The following is a 24,676-nucleotide window of genomic DNA, read 5'->3' on the forward strand; positions in this document are numbered from 1 at the left end:
AAAATTAATTCAAGATGGATTAGAGACTTAAATGTTAGACCTAATACCATAAAAATCCTAGAGGAAAACCTAGGTAGTACCATTCAGGACATAGGCATGGGCAAAGACTTCATGTCTAAAACACCAAAAGCAACGGCACCAAAAGCCAAAATTGACAAATGGGATCTCATTAAACTAAAGAGCTTCTGCACAGCAAAAGAAACTACCATCAGAGTGAACAGGCAACCTACAGAATGGGAGAAAATTTTTGCAATCTACTCATCTGACAAAGGGCTAATATCCAGAACCTACAAAGAACTCCAACAAATTTACAAGAAAAAAACAAACAACCCCATCAAAAAGTGGGCAAAGGATATGAACAGACATTTCTCAAAAGAAGACATTCAGACAGCCAACAGACACATGAAAAAATGCTCATCATCACTGGCCATCAGAGAAATGCAAATCAAAACCACAATGAGATACCATCTCACACCAGTTAGAATGGCGATCATTAAAAAGTCAGGAAACAACAGGTGCTGGAGAGGATGTGGAGAAATAGGAACACTTTTACACTGTTGGTGCGATTGTAAACTAGTTCAACCATTATGGAAAACAGTATGGCGATTCCTCAAGGATCTAGAACTAGATGTACCATATGACCCAGCCATCCCGTTACTGGGTATATACCCAAAGGATTATAAATTATGCTGCTATAAAGACACATGCACACGTATGTTTATTGCGGCACTATTCACAATAACAAAGACTTGGAATCAACCCAAATGTCCATCAGTGACAGAGTGGATTAAGAAAATGTGGCACATATACACCATGGAATACTATGCAGCCATAAAAAAGGATGAGTTTGAGTCCTTTGTAGGGACTTGGATGCAGCTGGAATCCATCATTCTTAGCAAACTATCACAAGAACAGAAAACCAAACACCGCATGTTCTCACTCATAGGTGGGAACTGAACAATGAGATCACTCGGACTCAGGAAGGGGAACATCACACACCGGGGCCTATCATGGGGAGGGGGCAGGGGGGAGGGATTGCATTGGGAGTTATACCTGATGTAAATGACGAGTTGATGGGTGCAGCACAGCAACATGGCACAAGTATACATATGTAACAAACCTGCACGTTATGCACATGTACCCTACAACTTAAAGTATAATAATAATAAATAAATTTAAAAAAAAATGTAAATTCTTACAAACCTGGATTACATGGAACCACAGCTTATATATAGGCTATAAGTGTCATGCATTAGATTCAATTTTATGATTTATTAGGAGTAATTTATATGAATTCATTATAATATGCTTGGTGAAATAAAGAGAAGAAAATAGAAAAAAAAAAAAACAGCCAATTATTTTTTAAAGAGTCTCAAAATAAGAAAAAGTGTATTTCATTTTTACTTTCTTATTTACCATTTCTAGTATTCATTTTTTTTTTGCCCCCCAGGGGAAAGTGCAAACAAAATCCCCTATTACCGCAAATTATGCAGTTGAGTTTCCCACATTTGGCAAAATCACAGGGGTCAGCACATCCAGAGTGCAATGGATAAGACTTGCCCTGGGAAAACTATCTTTGTGATCATGGTATCTCCCCTGCCAGGTAAATATAGTATTCTTCAATTCTTTGTTGATCGAATGTCATCTGGTATGGATTATTTCCGAATCTGCTGTCATTTTTTCTTTATTCTTGTATATATAATGTATTTTTCCCACCACTTTGGATGCTTTTAATGTTTTTTTCTTTATCCTTTTTGTTTTTGTTTTTGTTTTGGTTTTGGTTTTGGTTTTTTCTTCTTTTTGAGACAGGGTCCTGCTATGTTGCCCAGGCTAGAGTGAGTGGCTATGCACAGGGGCGATTCCATTACTGACAAGAACAGGAGGTTTGATCTTCTCCATTTTTGACCTGGGCTGATCCACTCCTCCTTAGGCAACCTGGTGGTCCCCTGCTCCTGGGAGGTCACCACACTGATAATGAAGTTAGTGTGAACACTTGATTGGCATAGTACACTACGGTCCAGAACTCCTGGGAACAAGCAATCTTCCCACCTCAAACTCCTGAGTACCTGGGACTACAGGTACAAGCCCTCATGCCTGGCTTGGTTCTTAATAACTTGATTATGATGCATCTTCATGTATTTCTGTTTCTTGTGCTTGGAGTTCATGAGTCTCTGAATTTGTGGGTTATATTTCTCAACAAATTTGAAAAAATTTTGGCAATAATTTCTTCAAATATTTTTAAACTTTCTCCTTTTTATGCCTTGTATAGGGATTCTCATTACATGTTTATTAGGCCATTTAAATTGCTCACAGCACACTGATGTACTGCTCAATACTTATTCAGTTTTTTTCTCTGGGCTTTATTTTGTATAGTTTCAATAAGTTCATGTATCATTTTTTCTGTAGTGTCTAATGTGCTATTAATCCCATCCAGTGTATTTTCACTCCAGACATTGTAGTTTTCATATCTAAAACTGTTTCCAAAGTAAAAAGTTTTTTTAAAAAGTTATTGTCAGAGAGGAGCTATGATAGTTTTTGATGTCAATTGATAAGCTTTTTTTCTTTTTTTTTGTTGAGACAGGGTCTCACTCCTTCATTCAGGCTGGAGTGCAGTGGTACAAACATACCTCACTGCAGTCTCGACCTCCTGAGCTCAAGCGATCCTCCCACCTCAGCCTCCCAAGTAGCTGAAACTGTAGGCACATGCCACCATACTGATTAATTTTTTTTTGTAGCGATACAGTCTTACTTTGTTGCCCAGGCTGCAATAGATAATCTTTATCATTCATAAAGATACAGATCCCTGTTCTAGTTATATGTTTATGTATGTAGTTATCAGTGAATGCCATGATTAGTGAGACAGTATACCTGAAATCCACATTTCATAGCATAGCTACTAAAAATTGAAGTCAAGTGACAGATCAAGGTAATATTTGACAGTTAAAAGCCTTTATCAGAAAAAGTGCTCAATGATGTGGCAGTACAGTTTATAAATCTTGACACAGTTCAGATATGAAGACACTGTCCATCAAATTATAAGATCCTTATATCCTGCAACTACATTCAAAAAGTATTTCTAAACACAGAGGCCTCAGTAAATGCAGTTCACTTCTACTTACAGCATTGAAGCCTTCCTATTTTTCCTTGCTGCATCAACTGTCCAGCCTGAGATCTTAAAAATCTTTTTCATGATTTTTAATCGAGTCTGAAACAGACCCTACTTTATCACCTAATGATAAGAGAGAGAGAGGAAGGAAGGAGAGGGGGAGAAAAATAAGACAGAGGAGGGAAGAAATAGAGAGAGGGCAGACAGGCATTTGTTTTTTTATTTTTTTCAGGTTCAGTAGACATTACTTGATTATCTTAAATGCCACCTTCAGACCCTATAATAAAGCAAATGTGAGAGAGATCATGGTGGATGGGAGGCAGGAGTAGATTGCAGCTCCTGCTTGGATGGCCAGAACACTATGTGGAGGTTCACATTGTGAACTTTTGCTCCAGAACAACTGCAGAAATAAATCAGGAAAGCCAAGAGAACCCACAGACTCTCTGAAGGAAGCAGATTGCTCCTGCAGGACCCAGAAGACACCCTAAATACTGTGCTGGTATCCATAGTTGGGAGATGCATAGACAGTTCACATCAGAGAACTCTGTACAGACAAACCCCAGTGCCAGCCTGGAGTCTGTTGCACTGCTGGGTAGCTGGATCCAGAAGAGAGATAACAATCACTATAGCTCGGCTCTCAGGAAGCCACATCCCTAGGAAAAGGGGGAGAGTACTACATCAAGGGAACATCCCATGGGACAAAAGAATCTGAACAACAGCCTTGAGCCCTAGTCCTTCCCTCTGACACAGCCTACCCAAATGAGAATAAACCAGAAAACCAACTCTGGTAATATGACAAAAGTTATTTAACACTCCCAAAAAATCACAATAATTCATCAGTAATGGATCCAAACCGAGAAGAAACCCCTGATATAATCTGAAAAAGAATTCAGGAGGTTAGTTATTAAGCTAATCAGGGAGGCACCAAAGGAAGGTGAAGCCCAACTTAAGGAAGTGAAAAAATGATACAAGAAACGAGGGGAGAAATTTTCAATTAAATAAATAGCATAAATAAAAAACAATCAAAACTTCAGAAAACATGGACACGCTTATAGAAATGCAAAATGCCCTGTAAAGTCTCAGCAATAGAATCAAACAAACAGTAGAAAGAACTTTGGAGCTCTAAGACAAAGTTTTCAAATTAACCCAATCCAACAATTACAAAGAAAAAAGAATAAGAAAATATGAGCAAACCCTACAAGAAGTCTGGGATTGTTACATGACCAAACCTAAGAATAATCAGTATCCCTGAGAAAGAAGAGCAAATCTGTAAGTTTGGAAAACGTATTTGGGGTAATAATCGAGGAAAGCTTCCCCCACCTTGCTAGAGATGTAGACATTCAAATACAAGAAGCTCAAAGAACATCTGGGAAATTCAATGCAAAAAGAGCATCACTTAGGTACAACAACAACAAAAAAAACTATAGACCAATATCCTTTATGAACATAGATGCAAACATCCTTAACAAAATACTAGCTAACTGAATCCAACAACATATCATAAAGATAATCCACCAGGATCAAGTGGGTTTCATACCAGGGATGCAGGGATGGCTTAACATATGCAAGTCAATAAATGTGATACACCATGTAAACAGCATTAAAAACAAAAATCACATGATCATCTCAATAAATGCAGAAAAAGCATTTGACAAAATCCAGCATCGCTTTGTGATTAAAATTCTCATCAAAATCGGCATACAGGGGACATACCTCAATGTAATAAAAGCCATCTATGAAACACCCACATCCAACATAATACTGAATGAGGAAAAGTTGAAAGCATTCCCTCTGAGAACTGGGACAAGACAAGGATGTCCACTCTTACCAGTTCTCTTCAACATAGTACTGGAAGTTCTAGCCAGAGCAATTGGACAAGAGAAAGAAATAAAGGGCATCCGAATTGGTAAAAAGGAAGTCAAACTGTGACTGTTTGCTGATGATGTGACTGTTTACCTAGAAAACCCTAAACACTCCTTCAGAAAGCTCCTAGAACTGATAAAGAATTCAGCAAAGTTTTGGGATAGAAAATTAATGTACACAAATCAGTAACTCTTCTATATACCAACAGCAACCAAGCTGAGAATCAAATCAAAAACTCAACCCCTTTTACAATAGCTGCAAAAATAAAATAAAATATTTAGGAATATACCTAACCAAGGAGGTGAAAGACCTGTACAACAAAAACTACAAAACTGTGCTGAAAGAAAGCATAGACAATACCAACAAATGAAAACACATCCCATGCTTATGGATTGGTAGAATCAATATTGTGAAAATGTCCACACAGCCAAAAGCAATCTACAAATTCAATGCAATTCCCACCAAAATACCACCATCATTCTTCACAGAATTAGAAGAAACAATCCTAAAATTTATATGGAACCAAAAAAGAGCACACATAGCAAAAACAAAACTAAGCAAAAAGAACAAATCTGGAAGTGTCACATTACCTGATTTCAAACTATACTATAAGGCCATAGTCACCAAAACAGCATGGTACTGGTATAAAAATAGGCACACAGACCAATGGAACAGATTAGAAAACCCAGAAATAAAGCCAAATACTCAAAGCCAACTGATCTCCACAAAGCAAATACAAGCATAAAGTGGGGAAAGAACACCATATTCAATATATGGTGCTGGGATAATTGGCAAGTCACATGTAGGAGAATGAAACTGGATCCTCATCTCTCACCTTATACAAAAATCAACTAAAGATGGATCAAAGACTTAAATCTAAGACCTGAAGCTATAAAATTTTTAGAAAATAACATTGGCAAAACCCTTCTAGACATTGGCTTAGGCGAAGATTTCATGACCAAGAACCCAAAAGCAAATGCAATAAAAACAAGATAAGTAGTTGGAATTTCATTAAACTAAAGAGCTTTTGCACAGCAAAAAGAACAGTCAGCAGAGTAAACAGACAACCCACAGAGTGGGAGAAAGTCTTCACAATCTATACATCTGACAGAGGACTAATATCCAGAATCTACAATGAACTCAAACAAATTAGCAAGAAAAGACAAACAATCCTATCAAAAAGTAGGCTAAGGACACGAATAGACAATTCTCAAAAGAAGATATACAAATGGCCAACAATCATGAAAAAATACTTGACAACACTAGTGATCAGGGAAATCCAAATCAAAACCACAATGTGATATCACCTTACTCCTGCAAGAATGGCCATAATCAAAAAATCAAAAAATAATAGATGTTGGCATGGATGCGATGAACAGGGAACACTTCTACACTGCTGGTGGGAATGTAAACTAGTACAGCCACTATGGAAAACAGTGTGGAGATTCCTTAAAGAAATAAGAGTAAAACTAGCATTTGATCCAGCAATCCCACTACTAGGTATCTACTCAGAGGAAAAGAAGTCATTATATGAAAGAGATGCTTCACACACATGTTTATAGCAGCACAATTTGCAAGTGCAAAAACGTGGAACCAACCCAAATGCCCATCAAATCAATGAGCAGATAAAGAAACTGTGGTACATATATAATGGAATACTACTCAGCCATAAAAGTGAATTAATGGCATTTGCAGCAACCTGGATGAGATTGGAGACTATTATTTTAAGTGAAGTAACTCAGGAATGGAAAACCAAACATCGTATATTCTCACTTAGATGTGGGAGCTAAGCTATGAGGATGCGAAAGCCTAAGAATGACACAATCGACTTTGAGGACTCATGGGGAAAGGGTGGAAAGGAATTGAGGGGTAAGAGACTACAAACTGTGTGCAGTGTATACTACTCAGGTGATAGGTGCACCAATATCTCACAAATCACCACTACAGAATTTACTCATGTAACCAAACACCACCTGTTCCTCAACAACCTATGGAAATAAAAAATTAAAAACAAACAAAACAACCCAAATGTAATGAGGGTGGAATAATCATCACCCTGCCCCTTTCAGGTGAGTAAACATGGCATGCAGCTGTTCACTGTATCTGAAAGTCTCACAGAAGAAATATAATGCCCTTGCCTCCTAGGCTGATTTGGAAACCATATTGGCAGACAAAGTTGCCTGGTCTCTGAGTCAATTACGTTGTGTAATAAAGTATATTGAATAAGTTCTGGTCAGTCAAGCTTCTGTTCATATAGCTGATGTAATTGCTTCCTAAGCTAAAAGCTATTTTTTGGCCAAGTAATTTAATTGTTCTGGGTCTCAGTTTCCTCAAATGAAAAAGAGGAAGTTGTGCCAGTTTGTAAGAGTCCTCAGCTCCATCGGTCCACACTAAGCTGCCTGAGAATGACAAGACCCAGGGTTTTTGTATTTTGTCCCTAATATTTAACATATGTTAATCATATTTTTATTTTCATTGTTTATCAGAAAATTTGACTTCAACTTTTTGAGTTGTAACCCGGTCTATTACATTTATATGCCCACTCTTACTTTCTATCAATTCATTTACAAAAACAAACTTGCTTAGAAAATTCAGTCATACAGAGCAAAGTTTTCTATCTTGATAGCATTCTGATTTGTTCTTTTTAATTCTTAAATATAATTTTCAAGAAATGTATTTTTTCCTTGGGCTGCCATAACAAAGTACCAGAAATTGGATGCCTTAAACAAGAAAAGTGCATCATCTCACAGTTCTAGAGTGGCTAGAAGTGCAAAAATCAAGGTGCTGGAAGGATTGGCTTCTGAGCTCTGTGAGATCTCTCCTAGTTCCCAGCAGCCTCGGGCACTCGTTGGCTGTAGATGGCCTTCTCCCTGTGTCTTTACATGTCTTTCCTTTATCCATGTCTATTTCTGTGCCCAAATTTCCCTCTTTTAATAAGGACGCCAGTCAGATTAAGGCCTACCCTAATGACCTCATCTTAATTTGATCACTGGCAAAGACCTTATTGCCAAATAAGATCACATCGTTTCAACCCATAAACAAGAAGGAAAAGAGGCAAAGTGATTCTAAATCACTGGTTACAATGTCTCCCTTTCCAAGTTTGACCTTTTAAAAATGATACTGCCACCTGAGGCTTCCAGTCCCACCATCTGCTTTCTTTTCATATTTGCATAATTCTCTCTCCTCTCCTCTTTTTTACCCTTTCCCCATCACTCTCTCTGTTTTCTCTGTACAATGTGAACATCTAAGAACTTGATGCAGACTTTTGAGCCCTCTGCTTTTTGTTTTTCAATTATCTCATTCATCAAATTAGCTTTAGCCACTGTGGATTATAACCTGCAGTTACTTGTTTAAAAGCAGGGACTTCTAGGAACATATGGTCCTTAAACTCAGGGAAGAGGGAAGGGGCTGTGAAGAAGAGAAACATCCACATCAGTGATGAGATGAATAGTGGCCAAGGAGAGGTGGGATTCCAAATCTGCAAGTCCATTAACCCAGGTTTGGACAATTGAGAAAATTCCCCATAAAACTGCTGATAAAATTTGTGCAATTCTTCCTGGTTGAGACAGGATACCCCCTCATCCCAGATCCTGGCTATTATCGTAGAGTAAAATTTGCCCTGGTCTGAAATGTATATTTATGCCAAGGTGCCACTGGTGCTTCTGAAATAGTCCCTCAACTTACCCCTAGCAATATATACATAGTACAAGAGCCAGGAAAGCCCACTAGAAAATTAATCTAAAGCTCCTGGATCTAGGACTAGTCAGCAATTAGCATCTCTGCGGTTGGTGCTTTTTAGCAAGAAAAATCTAATTGTGTTTTAATGGTTTCTGGGACTGCAATGTCATGAGTATTATTCCTTCTCTTTCAATCTACATTTATTACCATTGATTAAATGTGTTCTCCATATTTCCCTCTGTACATTCTTGCTTTATATGTATGTCTGTTCCAGATTGCATTCCAAGATTGTAAACTGCCATCATAGTGTTCCTCAAACCGTGGCATGCATAAAAATCATTGAGAAATTTATTTTTAAAAATGCATATATAGGTCCAGGCGCAGTGGCTCATGCCTGTAATCCTAGGACATTGAGAGATTGAGGCGGGTGGATCACCTGAGGTCAGGGGTTTGAGACTAGCCTCGCCGACACGGCAAAACCCCGTCTCTACTAAAAATACAAAAATTAGCTGGGCATGGTGGTGCATGGCTGTAATCCCAGCTGCTCAGGAGGCTGATACAGGAGGATCACTTGAACCTAGGAGGCAAAGATTGCAGTGAGCTGAGATCAGGCCACTGCACTCCAGCCTGGACAACAGAGTGAGATGGAAAAAAAAAAATCTTGTATAGGTTCACTATTTAAAGGGATTCTGAATCAAGATCTGGAAGAGGGATCTTAGAACCTGTATTTGTAACAAGTACCCTCTATGGTTCTGATACAGCTGATCCTTGGATCCCATTTTAAGAAACATAAACCAATAGGGTGGGAACTGATTCCTTTTAAGATGACATATCACTCATTCATGAGGATTGCTGCAGGCCGGTAGATATTTAACCAACTCTAGTTGTTGGCTGCTGATGTTAATTGTCTGCTAAGTACTTCTTATGGCCAAATTGCTGTACAGAAATTGAGTTTCACGTAGTCTATTAGGCACTAAGAAACAGAATAAAAGCCTGATGGATTTTCTTCGTGAATGGTAGAGATGAGCATCAATTCTTAAACAAGCCCGGAAAACACCCTCTTTTCTTTGATGCCCTGTAATTCCTTTATTACAACAGGTCTTGTGGATTGCTATTTTGTATGGATAACAACATACAGATGAAAAAGCATTTGTACATACAGAGATGTACTCATTTCTCCCTCTCTGTGGCCCATCACACTGTCACCTCTCTTCACATTTACCTGATGTCAATTGAGGAAGATGCATTTATTTTATCAATCAGAAAAATATTGCCCACAAAGAGAAGTACCTCATTAGGGCCAGAAGCACTGTGCCCTAGCTAAATAAATGTTCACCTAGTAGGCAAGGAAAACTGAGAAATACCAGCCCCTACTAGGGCTAAGGTTCCAGCATAGACAGAGCCCTAATTTTCATGCCTCCAGCAGACACTTCCTCTGACTCCCCTTGGGGAAGCATAGCACCCCACGCTCCCCTCATCCCATGACAGCCCTTATCTAGAACTGCATCATTGACAGCTCACTTGTCTGAATCTCATTCTCATTTCTCCTTGAGGGGTAGGAATTATGTCACAATCATCTGTGTATCCACAGCTCTTGGCAAACTGCCTGACCTAAAGTAGGCAATGAATCAATAAACTAACCTCCTGGAAAAGCAGAGCTAGTTCCCTTAAATGCTTCTAGGGAAATTCCTAGTTTCTGTGGTGGTGTTGGGTCCATACCAGAACTCACCTGGCAGCCCAGCCAGTTCCCAGTGTCTCCACCTTGCGTTGCATCTGCTTCACTAGATTTGTTCTAGAAGAAATGGCTGGAAAGAGATTTTTGTTTTTCATCGTCTTAAACTCCCAAATATAAAATGTCCAAGGTAAAGAGCAGGTTTAGAAACATGAAGGAGTGCTGCGTGTTGTGGGGTTGAAAACATTTTCATATCTGTCAAGATTCTGAATCTCACCCTTCACAACTGAAGTTACGTTTGGAAACCACATATAGATTTGTTCAAAAACCTACAAATATTTTTAAAAACATTTTCTCTTTTGTTTACCCACTGTTTCTCTTCTTATAATATATCTGTATTTTTATTTATTTGATAAAATATGAATCAGGTAAAAGTTGGAAGAGGAAATCTGATGATATGGCAGAGCTTATCATTCGCCATCTCCTAAAATGTGCCTAATGCATCTGGACACTGGAAGGAGGCAATAAGACATTTTCTCAACCCCACGAAGAAAATGGGGGGGAAAATTCTATCCCCTTAGAATCTTCATGCTCCATCTTCCCCATCCATGGCACTTGCAGCTGAGCCATTTTCTACCTTTGATGCATCCTTGGTAGAAAAAGAAAGTACGGCCTTTATAACTAAGAGTCTGTAAATAAAACAGAATCTAAGCTTTGAGGTATAACAGGAAATGGAATGATTTCATTTAAAATCTGATGACTCTAACACCTGGTGGTTTAAAGCACTGATGTATAAAGAAGGAGGCAAAACCTTTAAGAAACCAAAAAAAGAGAAACACTGTTGAATTTGCTCTTTGGTACAGATTCTCTCTTGATATTAATACTAAGAGTAGAGCACCAAGGTTTTCTCCTGCTTCCTGTTTACAAGATGAAGTGGCATCATGATTCAGGGCAGAAATTTTAGAATCAGACAAAACTAGATTTGAATGTTGCCTGGACTTGGAAAAGTGATTTCAGCTCTGAAAATCTCAATTCACTTATCCAGGAAAATGATTAAAATACCTCATGGAAATTGATTGTATGAATAACGTCTCTTTAGACAGCATATATAGGCTATGTAGAAAGAGCACTTAGCATAGTGCCTAGCTCATTATAAATGCTCGGCCAGAGTGGTGGCTCACGCCTGTAATCTTAGCACTTTGGGAGGCTGAGGCAGGTGGATTGCTTGAGCCCAAGAGTTTGAGACCAGCATGGGCAATATAACCTTACCCTGTCTCTGCTAAAAATAAAAAAAAATAGCTGGGCATGGTGACATATTTGTAGTCCCAGTTACTCGGGAGCCTGAGGTGGGAGGATCACTTGAGCCCAGAAAGTTGAGGCTGCAGTGAGCCAAAATTGCACCACTGCACTCCAGCCTTGACAACAGAGTCAGACCGTGTCTCAAATAAATAAAATAAAATAAAAATATTCCACAAAAGCAAGATATTATTAAATTTTGAACATAGGCAAAAGAGCACTCAGAATGGAGACTGGCCCCTGATTGCTGAACTGTCCTATTTTATTCTTACACATCCCTTCTCTTCCACTTCTCCAGGTCTTTGCATGAGTCTAGGTTATTGTATTTTTTCTTCTTAATTTCTCCTGTCATTTTTAGTATACTATTTTAACCCTATGAAGTTGCTGATATATTTTGTCATTTCAGACCTGCAAAAACAGCTGTTTCATAGGATCCAACCAAATATCTTTCCACAGGTTAAGAGTCATTGTCCATTGTTAGAACCTTTTCTAAATGAATAAACAGGCTGGGAAAATTATTTTCAGCAGACTCAAATCATATCATTATAATTGGTTCACCCACTGAACTTAAATGGACCCTAGGACACAGTACTTAGCTCATAAAAAATCTCTTTAATATAAGCTTTACATTAAAGCATCTGTGATTAGTTCCATTAAAAGACTCTTCTGTGATTCACAACAAGAATTTTACAACAAATTATATGCTATGTAACTGGGGATTTTAAAGATAACTTTTCTACATATAACCCAAAACTGTGTTCTTTTTTACCATCTATGAAATCAAGAAAGCATAGAAAGTGTGGTTACAGAAAATAAAAACTTCCTAGGCAACCACCTCACACAATACAAAAATAATCAAATGCTGGCAGAAATGGTCCCTGGGAAATAGTGGCTCATTTGTTTAGAGTTCTACTGTTATTAGCTTCTGGTGATCAGGGAGTGAGAAATGGAAAGTATGCCACAGAGAGTCATTAAGAACAACACACTAGATAGAGATAACCCATTTAGCTGACAAGCCACACAATGCAGTTTGAATTAAAAGCAAACAAACACACGAAAACCAAGAAAAAATGTAAAACCAGTAGAGAGCATGAAGACCCTGAAAATCCTGACAGATTCCTAAAGTCTCCACAAAGATTTCAGTGTTATTGTCCTAAACCAAGAAAAAATGCCAAATGTGCTTTTAAAAGCTATGAAAATGAAAAGAAGACAAATTCCGGGTGGAACCCGGCAATGTTAAAATCAGAGGTTTAAAATGCTTGAAGGGTCCCTGCCTCTGTGGCTTTAAACAACCAGATGCTTCTGCAGAGGCAGCACCTCCACAATCAGTCCTGATCCGAGTGCAGAGCCCAATCTGGAACCTTCCGGGCACTGCCAGAATTCCTGGAGATCATTCATTTGGCTTTCCTTGTGCTGTCACTTACTCAAAATAATAGAACCAGACTTTGACCTCTGAAGACTGAATTAATCATTATGTCCACTTTGAAAAGTTTTCTAAACGCTTGCTGAATGCAGAAACTGTACTGATGTTGAAAGAATCTGAGAGTGTGATGTGCCCATTACAGGCCCAGAGCAGAGTGGGGTCCCCTCTCTGAATGCACAGGATAGACTTGGGGGATGCTCAGCTACTCTCTCTGGGCTTTTGGCACTGTCATCATTGAGCAAAACCTGCTAAAGGGTTACAGCATCCTTGCTTTCTTACCCTTTCCCACACCTACAGCTTCTCATATTTGAGAGAAGGAAACTGATTGCATAAGCACGGAAGAATTTCCCAGTGGGGTTATTGAGATATGAAAGGGATGACCAGAATTTTTGCTTTCACGTACACACAAAAGTGTTGAGGTATATTCTTGATTAATAACAGCAAAGTCAGAGATGTGGATCATTTCAGGCTTAAAAAATGAAATGCTTTCAAATTATTAGATGTATTTAACTGATAAAAGCTAGAAAATCAAGTCAGAATTGTTTGCCGTCGAAGGAAGACTTTTACCTGAATTTATCTGATCAGTGCCTCATACCTTCTTGAATTTTTCTCTGTATGAGTAACCTTTTATGTTGCTTATCATAAAAATAATTGCTCCAAAAAGAAACATGGTTAAATCAACTATTTGATAAAATATATTTTATCTTCTCTGAATTCAACTTTTTACAATAAAACAGTCAGATCTGTTTATACAAACATGGCCATTTAAGACTAAATGAGTTCTTCACAATATTTTATTCACCCAAACCAGTTAGTTAATTGTATAGGTTTTAGTCAGAAGAAAGGCCAGTCACTATACAGCTGTGTCCCTTTGCAACACCAGGATCAAAAGGAATCCTCCTAGATGCAAATCCCCACACTCAGGCTTCTCTTCGCTCACACTCTCCTCGCCATTGGCCAGGTGACTGCAAGGCTGTCTCCCTCGACCCCTTCAGGTCTTTGCTAAGAGTCACTTTGGTGAGGCCTTCCCTGCCCACTTCTGTTCAAAACTTCAAGTCTACCCCTCTGCTCTGGTTCCTATTGTACTTCCCTGATTTGTTCATCTCAATGGGATCTTTGTCCTCTTCATTGTTATATATTTCATTCATTTTTTTAATGAAGATTTCTCCTTTCTGTAACGGGAGGCAGCTCTTGCCTCTTCTTTGTTGCTCTATTTTCAGGACCTAAAAGAGTGCCAGGCACATTGTGGGTGATAAATAAAGACTTATAAAATAACGGAAAGAGACACTTGTGTGATTGAAAGTTTGCTTTGCAGCCATCTCTGTAGTCACTCACTATGAATGGAATTAATTTATATATCTAGGAAAATATATCATAAAACGTCTCTGCAGGGCAAATCAAACGTGCCAAAACAAATAGTGGCAGTAAGTGTGATACATTATTTTGGGGTATTACGAAACCAAACACACAAAAGGGCAATCTCTGAAGAGGAAAAACACCACCAAAAAAGTCTGTTTGAGTAGAGAGACACATTCTCAAAAGTGCTTTGCAATGCTTAGAACAGGACAACAATAAATAGTGCGCATGCCTGGAATGATTATGAACGGGTGAGTTGGCTGCCTCTTACCGTGGATTTTTAGCTTTATAATGTTCTGCAGAGGTTGCCAAACATTATGAACTGAAACCAAAGTAAAGGTTCCCCTGAGCTGCTGACAGAGCTACCTGCCAAGAGTTTCATGTTTCTGAGCTGGAGGTGCAGTTGAACAGTGAAAGAGGCTTCCTGGAGCTAATGAGCCCTTTTGCAGGTGCTCTGCATTGCTGAGGCCATACAGAAGTCAATGCCCTGTCAGTGATTGCTCAAGGGAACTCTCTGGAATTTAATTGGGCTTTCTGATATTATCATAAGGCGCAGCTATTGGTGTGTCCCCAGGTGACCTGAGATGCCTGCTCGGTAGTTGTTGCTCCCTACTTTGGCACTTGCTAGAGGAGTGTTTACCATTTGTTAAGTTATAGAACAGAAAGGGCAGAAGAGGATTTAGTACAACACGTGATGGCAGCCCACAGTTGCTAACCTTCACCTCACAGGAGGTGTCCTTCATAAACTAATTCAACAGCGATGGCACAAGCAGCACCTATTCTGCCTCTGGATGGAGGACAAGGGTGATGCTATGGTTTCTTCCCTCTGCTTCCATTTTCATTTGCTGCTAGCTTTCTTCTCCCCTTATTGTAGGCTGGGGGTATATGGGTGGTCTAAATTCCATGACATTTTATTGCCCAGTCATTTGGTGAAGACTGTCCAGGGAGAATTGCTTTAGTGGCTGAGTCAGCAACATATAATGGAATTCTTCACTCCTGGCTAGATACTTCATTCTATTCTAATGATATGGAGGCAAGAAGGACTTCACAGATTAATTCACTTTCTCAAAAAAAAAAAAAAAAGTGCACCCTATTTTCTTTAGAAATGAGCATTTAGAATTTGCTCCTGCTGTAGGGAGGAGGAAGAGTGCAAAGGTTCAACCCCCGAGCTCTGCCTCTGAGCACTGCCTCGCCACCGAGTAGGTATGCACACTTGGTGAGTCAGGAAGCCCCTTCGTGTCTCAATTTTCTTGTCTATGAAAAAGAGATAATAAAAGTATCTACCACCCAGGATTGTAGAGAGAATTTAATGAAACCATGTACCTAAAGCATTTAAGATCATACCTGACACATAATCTTTCAATAAATCTTCACTGTTATAATTATTTCTGGTTACACATTATACAGAGAAAAATGCATTAAACTCTTCCTAACATGAATATGTGATAAATTTAGAGCATTGTATAATCTTCCAGACACCTCTCAAGTATCAGTGCTTATGAGACCAGGAGGAGATAAAGGATGATTATCCACAGTCTTAACTACATTTCAGCTGCAACCGGTCAACTCTATTTTCATCAGGCTTAAGAAGTAATTACCAAGCTGATGTTTGTTTCATCATCTCTATCTCCTTCTTGTCACCACCTGGTTCAGGTGCTGATCAGCAGTGCAACTTGTCTGGGAAAAGAGAAGAAACTAGGGAAAAGGAGAAGCCAGTAGCCTGGATGATCCCCAGCAAAGCAAAGGCTTCGAGTTAGTGAGTGGGATCAAGCCACACCTTCCCATCTCAGGACGTTGGTGATTTACCCGTGAGTTCAGGGTCTGCTTGGAGCCTGAGGAGCTGGCTCTTGAAGACCTACTGGCCAGTGATAAGAAGGTCCACGTTGTACTTTTCTACTGTTACAAACCTAGGCTGAGCCACAGAGAGTTAAAATGATGTTAGTAAATTTGAAAACTTCTGGGAATTCATTGCATCAGCAGCACTGGGCTTCAGCTTAGGTAGAGGTGGTGAGTAGCTACAAGACACAGTTGAAGGCACATTAGGAAGAAGATCATCTTCCTCTTTGTCTGCACCCCTCCCAAGCAACAAATCTCCACACTCTGGGCTGGTGATTTGGGCTGAGACAGTTGGTTGGCTGCCAAAATCCATATTCCTTTATTTCCAGAATAAAACAACAGCAACTAGCAAAGGGGGAGACCATGTGACTAAGTTCTCTCGGTGAACGATCAGCCCAGGTGGTTATGCTTCTCCCGGATCTGAGCTCTCAAGATAGCAGCTGGGCTTCTACACTCTCCTTCCCCTCCACTGCTGGCTGCATAGACCCAGAGGCCTCACCAGAGGGGCTTTGAATGACCACATAGAGGAAATCCGTCCAATAACCCAAATATCCACACTGGACTGTCAGGTGCACGAAAAATAAAATTCCATTGTGTTTGAATCTAGGATGACAGCTTAGCTTATCTTAACACCCTGCCTGAAATTTCACTTTTGAAAATATACTCCTTTGAATTAAGGCTTTTTTTTCTTTGTTCAGCCCCAATAAAAGAAATATCTATCTGGGATATATAAAATATTATACTTTCTTAGTAATTTGTTCTTAGATGATTCAATCAGATTTACTGAGAACTGATTACAGCATGGGTCAGGAAGGAGAGGACATTTGAAAAGGGAGGAATATATAAACAGAGAAGGGACCAGGACCCTGAAAGACTGGGCGAGAGTGACCTTTTTGTGTTTCACAACTTTGCATGAATGATGACAGACTTAATAAGGCCAAATTCAATCTTCCTCATGTTTACACGGATGGATGGGTTGGCTTCTCTCTCCTCCTAACTGAGGAAACAGCTCCCATGGGTGTTTGCTGTTCTCTGGGGCATGTTTCAGGGAGCTCCACTGTATGGTCTGGGCACCCACCATGTTCTGGCACATGTACACGATGTAATTTCTCCTCCAGGGGTTAACAGACCTCGGATGCTTACAGCTGGGCTTCCCACAGAGTGACGTGGAGCTCACATCTGGTAATCAAGCTCTGGGTCACTATGGCCATTGGATCCTACTGGACAAAGTGATGGTGGTGGATACTTTTCAGATGTGTAACCTGCTTCTAAATGAGTTTTGATCTTTGGACTAATTTGGGATTTGCTGCTCACTCTAATTTAAACTATTTCATTTTAGTTTAGTGGAACTATTTCAGTTTAGTAGAGTAGCATTTATTGGGCACTCACTATACGCTGGGCATTAGGAATTTTCTGGGGCATAGGTGGAATTGTTTTTCCTTTAAAATGAACTCTACCTCCACATACACATCTGGAGTTGCCCATATTCTGGGAGATTTGAGTTCAGAAGGCTGAGCCGACCTCCTTTACTGCAGGAGCTGGGGCTGAAAGAGAACATGAGCTATGGCAGAGAGGTAGAATAGAGATGCCTTCTTCCTCATCTTCTCTCCTATCCTTCTTCCCCAGTGAGAGACCACTGAACTCTCCGCAGCGTGTAGATTTTCATTCGCATTGGCTCCTAATACAAAATCCTGGATCAAACAACAAATCTTTGTTCTCTGCATAAGGTCTGGGACCATTATTGAGGAATCTGGGCCAGAAACAAATAAGACCTCTATTCATCAGTTTCCATTTGTCGCGGGACTCAGGTTGTTTCTGGGATAGCTCAGTTAACAGATCTTCCTTCGATAGGAAAGGGGATGATGGCATATGATCTGTTTACTCTATTCATTCCTAAGCCAAATAGGAAGACTAAAAAACATTGCTGTGCTGTCCTCCTGAAACTGAATTCTTATTTTAAAAATCTTCATGATCCACTCTCTTCATTTTGATGGTCATTAATTCCACTCATTTAATCTAAAAGAAGAAAATAAATCCTTAGTAAAGCACTATTGAAATAACCACCAGAGGCACTGAGAGAGGCAATCCACCAATTGCCTCATTTTGTCTAGAGACCTTCATTTTTAGCAACAGGAAGAAAGATTTCAAATGTGTTTGGTAGTAAGAATGGTATTTATATGTTCATTCCTCAAACTGCCAAAGAGAGGAGCTCTTGGCATGGGTGGGAAAGTCAGTACAAAGAAGTGGGGAAGGAGAAGGGATCCCAATTTTGGTTTCAAATCAATGCCTAATCCAATTTTTATTTACTAAAATGAAGCTGATACTTCCTCCTAAATCTTTTTTCCCATTTGGTTCAGAACTCAGCACAGGCGATGTGATCCGTTATCACTGTCAAACCCCATAGTAACCAGAATAGATAATTAAGAAAGACTATTCACATTGAAATCTGTCACAGGAATAGAAAAAAATATAAAAAAGAAAGAATGTTAACATCCTTATACTCAGGTTCAGATGTGGTTTATAAAAATTGGTTTCAAAATGTTTTTTGAAAGTGAACGTTCCAAATATGCACTTTAATTATTTGTTCAGTTTTTTTGTTGTTGTTGATTAAATTCAGGGTCACCAGTGGGTGAATTTCATAAGCAGTGACAAGGTGGAAGATTGATACATCAAATCAAAATTGTGATAATATTCAGAATCCCCGGTCTTGCAATAGGAAAGAGATTTTGTTAACGTGTGATTCACATATTTTGTTGATATGTCTGTGATTCAGGGGTTATTTTGTAGTTATCTGGAGGAAAAGAAAAACATTCATGCATTAATCAGGTTGTTTTTTTTTTCCAGATGGAATCTTACTCTGTTGCCCAGGCTGGAGTGCAGTGGCATGATCTCAGCTCCTTGAAACCTCCACTGCTCGGGTACAAGCAATTCTCCTGCCTCATCCTCCCAAGTAGCTGGGACTACAGGCACCCACCACCATGCCCAGCTAAGTTACAAAACTTAGTAGAGACAGGGTTTCACCATGTTGGCCAGGCTGGTCTCGAACTCCTGACCTCAAATGATCAGCCCCCTTCTGCCTCCCAAAGTGTGGGGATTACAGGCGTGAGCCACCATACCTGGTCAATCCGATTTTCTAAGTAAGTATTTAAGAACCAAAACAATTTCTAATGCAATATAATGCCCCAAATTGAACTTCAACCAAATGTAAATCAGCTCATTTGTAAAGTCTCCTTTTTAATACATACTAATTTAAAATATATACATATTTCACTGATTTTAATGTACAAATTAGTAAGTATTTTTTGCAAGATAAAGAACAAAACTATAAAGTTTCACAAACAGAAATGGATCTAATGGGTCATTTAGGGAGAAAGTAGTCTCTCGCTAAGAAGTTTTATTAGAGTAAAGCATTAGACGTGTATTAGTCCGTTTTCATGCTGCTGATAAAGACATACCCGAGATTGGGAAGAAAAATAGGTTTAACTGGACTTATAGTTCCACATGACTGAGGAGGCCTAGGAATCATGGCGGGAGGCAAAAGGCACTTCTAACATAGCAGTGCCAAGAGAAGATGAGAGGGATGCATACGCAGAAACCCGTGATAAACCCATCAGATCTCGTGAGACTTAGTCACTACCATGAGAACAGTGGTAGATAAACCGCCCCCTTGATTCAAATTATCTCCCACTAGGTCCTTCCCATAACACATGGGAATTACGGGAGTACAAGTCAAGATGAGATTTGAGTGGGGACGCAGAGCCAAACCATATCATTCTGCCCCTGGCCCCTCCAAATCTCATGTCCTTACATTTCAAAGCCAATCCCCCAAAGTTCCCCACAGTCTTATTTCAGCATTAACCCAAGAGTTCACAGTTCAAAGTCTCATCTGAGACAAGGCAAGTCCCTTCTACCTATGAACCTGTAAAATCAAAAGCAAGCTAGTTACTTCCTAGATACAATGCGGGTACAGGTATGGGGTAAATACAGCCATCCCAAATGGGAGAAAATGGCCAAAACAAAGGGGTTCCAGGACCCACACAATCCAAAATCCAGTGGGGCAGTCAAATTCTAAAGCTCTAAAATGATCTCCTTTGACTCCATGTCTCACATCCAGGTCATGCTGATGCAAGAGGTACGTTTTCATAGTCTTGGGCAGCTCCACCCCTGTAGCTTTGCAGTGTAGAGCCCCCTCCCGGCTGCTTTCATGGGCTGGCCCTGAGCGTCTGTGGCTTTTCCAGGCGCAGGGTGCAAGCTGTCAGTGGATCTACCATTCTGGGGTCTGGAGGACGGTGGTCCTCTTCTCACAGCTCCACTAGGCAGTGCACCAGTAGGGAGTCCATGTGGGGGCTCTGACTCCACATTTCCCTTCCACACTGCCCTAGCAGAGGTTCTCCATGAGGGCACATCTCCTGAACTTTTGCCTGGATGTCAAGGCGTTTCCATACATCTTCTGAAATCTAGGTGGAGGTTCCCAAACCTCAATTCTTGACTTCTGTGTGCCCGCAGGCTCAACGCCACGTGGAAGCTACCAAGGTTTGGGGCTTGCACCCTCTAAAACCATTGACTGAGCTGTACCTTGGCCCCTGTTAACAATGGCTAGAGCAACTGGGACACAAGGCACCAAGTCCCTAGGCTGCATACAGCATGGCAACCCTGAACCTGGCCCACAAAAGCATTTTTTCCTCCTAGACTTCCCGGTCTGTGATAGGAGGAGCTGCTCTGAAGACCTATGACATGCCCTGGAGACATTTTCTCCATCATCTTGGGGATTCACATTCAGCTTCTTGTTACTTATGCACATTTCTGCAGCCAGCTTCAATTTCTTCTCAAAAAATTGGTTTTTCTTTTCTAAGGCATCATCAGGCTGCAAATTTTCTGAACTTTCATGTTCTATTTCTCCTTTAAAATGGAATGCTTTGCTGCTTAGAAATTTCTTCTGCCACATACCCTAAATCATCTCTCTCAAGTTCAAAATTCCACAAATCTCTAGGGCAGGGGCAAAATGCCACCAATCTCTTGCGAAAATATAACAAGAGTCACCTTTGCTCCAGTTCCCATCAAGTTCCTCATCTCCATCTGAGACCACCTCAGCCTGGACCTTATTGTTGATATCACTATCAGCATTTTTGTCAAAGCCATTCAACAAGTCTCTAGGAGGTCCCAAATTTTTCCACATTTTCCTGTCTTCTTTTTAGCCCTCCAACCTCCAACTGTTCCAACCTCTGCCTGATACCCAGTTCCAAAGTCACTTCCACATTTTTGGGTGTCTTTTCAGCAATGCCCCGCTTTACTGGTACCAATTTACTGTAGTAGTCTGTTTTCACGCTGCCGATAAAGACATACCTGAGACTGGGAAGAAAAAGAGGTTTAAATGGACTTACATCTCCACATGGCTGGGGAGCCCTCAGAATCATGGTGGGAGGTGAAAGGCACTTCTTACATGGTGGCAGCAAGAGAAAATGAGAGAGATGTAAACCCAGAAACCCCTGATAAAACCATCAGATCTCTTGAGACTTATTCACTACCATGATAACAGTATGGGGAAAACTGCCCCCATGATTCAATTATCTCCCACTGGGTCCCTCCCACAACACGTGGGAATTGTGGGAGTACAATCCAAGATTAGATTTGGGTGGGGACACAGAGCCAAACCTGATCAGATGTATTATATAAATGTATTTTACTTATATTTTCTTATATTTTGAAATATTTACTATTTTGTTACTTGTACAAGTAATATATTTTCAAGGGAGAAAACTTGGAAAATACAGAAATACACAAAGAAAAAGCCTAAGAACTAATTGTTGTGCTCAAAGATGACTACGGTTCATCTAGCCTTTCTATTGTGTTTGTGTGTGTGTAGGTGTATGTGTGTATTTATACGTGCATTGTATGTGTTTACATCGGTGTGTGTATGTATATGTGTGTGTCTGTGTATATGCAAGTGTGTATGTATATGCGTATTTATGTATATGTGTACATGTATGTGTGGAGTATGTCTGTGTGTATACATGTGTATGGGTAGGGGTGTATGTGTGTATGTATATATATGTGTAGGTGTGTGTATGCATAGGTGTATGTGCATGTATATGTGTATTTGTGTGTGTGTGTATGTATGGGGGTGTGTGCATGTGTAGGTGTGTGTATATGTGTAGGTATAGATGTGTGCATGTATGTGTGTATATGTGTATGTATAGATGTGTGTATGTGTAGATGTGTGTATGTGTAGATGTAAGTGTGTGTATGTGTATATATGTGTAGGTGTGTGTATATGTGTACATATGTGTAGGTGTATGTGTATATATGTGTAGGTATGTGTATGTACATATGTGTAGGGTGTGTGTATATATGTGTAGGTGTGTGTGTGTGTGTGTGTGTGTGTTATGTGTATGTGGTGGTGGAGGTGTGTATCAGATGCTAAATGATACTTTTCCTGTTGACTCAGAGTCTGAAGCTTTTGTGGAGCCCTGAAGGTTAAGAATTCTAGGTGCTCAACCATTCCCCCTTGCAGGACAGGCTAAGAGTTTGTGAAACCAGTTTGACAACCCTAACTCATCAATCACATTGGAAGAACCTAGTAAAAAGAGGAAGGTAGGGGTAGAGCCGGACCAGGTGGTATGGAGTACTTTGCAGAGATTGCTGATGTCCTGTGAATTTCTCCTTCATGCCCCCAGCTAAGCCTGTAGAGCTTTGAGGAGGCCACATGCAAAGATAGGCATGTGTCCCCTGGGATTTGGGAAATTGAGATAGCCTGACTCAGGCCAGAGGAGTTCCAAGTGGCCTGTGGTGGCAGAGCAAAGAAAAGAGGCAGGTCTACTTTGGTATGGCCTGAGCTTCCAGATACTTACAGGTTAAGAACGCACAAGAGTCAAGTGGACAAAGCAGCTCAGGGTGACTGGTCCTGAGCTGGCCTGCGAAGGATTCGATATGAAGACACGGCGAGGAGAGGCTGCCCCAAACACGGAGTGTTGGTGAGCCAGCAGCCAGCCAAAGGCCTCCAGAGAGCCAGAGGGAGGAGGAGAAGAGGACGGGTGAGGGGTCCTGGTCAAATCTCTCTCTCTATCTCTCCTACACACACACACACACACACACACAAACACACGCACTCTCACATGGCAGTGAAGGTGACACTGTATCTCCGAATCCCCCTCACTTCATTTTTTTTTTTAAGACAGAATCTCACTCTGTTGCCAGGGTGGAGTACAGTGGCGCAATCTCGGCTCACTGCAACTTCTGCCTCCTGGGTTCAAGCAATTCTCCTGTCTCAGCCTCCCCAGTAGTTGGGACTACAGGCCATGCCACCCCACCCAGCTAATTTTTGTATTTTTAGTAGAGACGAGGTTTCACCATGTTGACCAGGATGGTCTCGATCTCCTGATCTCGTGATCTGGCCACCTCGGCCTCCCACAGTGCTGGGATTAGAGGCATGAACCACTGTGCCCGACCCACTTCATTTTTTGAAAACATTGATTATGCATATATGTTCTTACATGTGTTTCTCCTTTGCAAAGTAACATTCACTTCACCTATAGTAACACTCATTTAAAAATTTCAACTGTGTGTAAAGCCCATGTAGAAACACATTTCTGAATACCAGTTACCGCTTATAGTAATAACCCCTGTCCTTGGTAAATAGCAGTCTGTTTTCCAATAATCTTATTTTCAAGAAGTTTCGTCTTAATAACATCATCAGGCTTTTAACTTTCTTTTCAGGGTTGGTCAGGGCCTTCTTCTTAGACCACACTGCAGTTTCTGTGTCTCCCATCTGAACCCCTTAAATCCACTCCACCCAGGGCTTTGCTGAGCACATTTCTGCGTGGTTGTACATGGTCAAACACATAACATCCAAACTCCACAGTCTGGCATTCAAGAATCTCCATAGTTTAAGTTTTAAAAAAATCTTTTCAGATTTACCCAAAACTAGATCATTCGCCAAAACTAACTTCCTCCAGCAGCAAAGCTTCCCCGAACGTGCCTTACGTGCTCCCTCCTCCCTGGTTTTGCTCACGCAGTTTCTCATTTCTCCAGGCTCTCCCCACTATCCAGGAATGTTAGTTGAAAATTCTGGCATGAATGGAGACAGAAATGGAATGTACTTCAGGGAAATACCGAATTCTACTGAAGGTTATTTCAGTTTAGGTTAGAAAAAGTTTAAGCATATTTTTTAGGCAAAGAGGAAGAAATTGATGTTTTAAAGAGATAAAAGGATTAAGAGGAGGTGGGATAAGATGCTATTAAAAACATAGGTCAAGGAGACATTTCTAAATGTAGAAAATTTGGGGGTTAAAATATTTTGAGTATTGATGCCATGTATCTTGGTGAATAGAAGGGCACCCATTTTAGTAAGACACTTTACGAAAAAAGCACCAAAGGTTGGAGGCAGATCCAAAGACTGGTTTGAAACCAGACAAAAACCAGCCGAGCTGACTTTAGAGGGGTCAGTGAT

At 40.2% G+C, this 24,676-nt stretch overlaps 1 non-coding gene across 1 annotated transcript; it reads right to left on the reverse strand.

Moving 5' to 3' along the window:
- Positions 1-1,447: 1,447 nt before the first annotated feature.
- Positions 1,448-1,611, reverse strand: LOC112427489 (U1 spliceosomal RNA). Its single transcript, XR_003019082.2, has one exon. It is a non-coding gene; the product is annotated as a U1 spliceosomal RNA (small nuclear RNA).
- Positions 1,612-24,676: the final 23,065 nt, after the last annotated feature.

This window comes from Macaca nemestrina, chromosome 3 (assembly GCF_043159975.1).
Source record: "Macaca nemestrina isolate mMacNem1 chromosome 3, mMacNem.hap1, whole genome shotgun sequence".
Taxonomy (NCBI): Eukaryota; Metazoa; Chordata; class Mammalia; order Primates; family Cercopithecidae; genus Macaca; species Macaca nemestrina.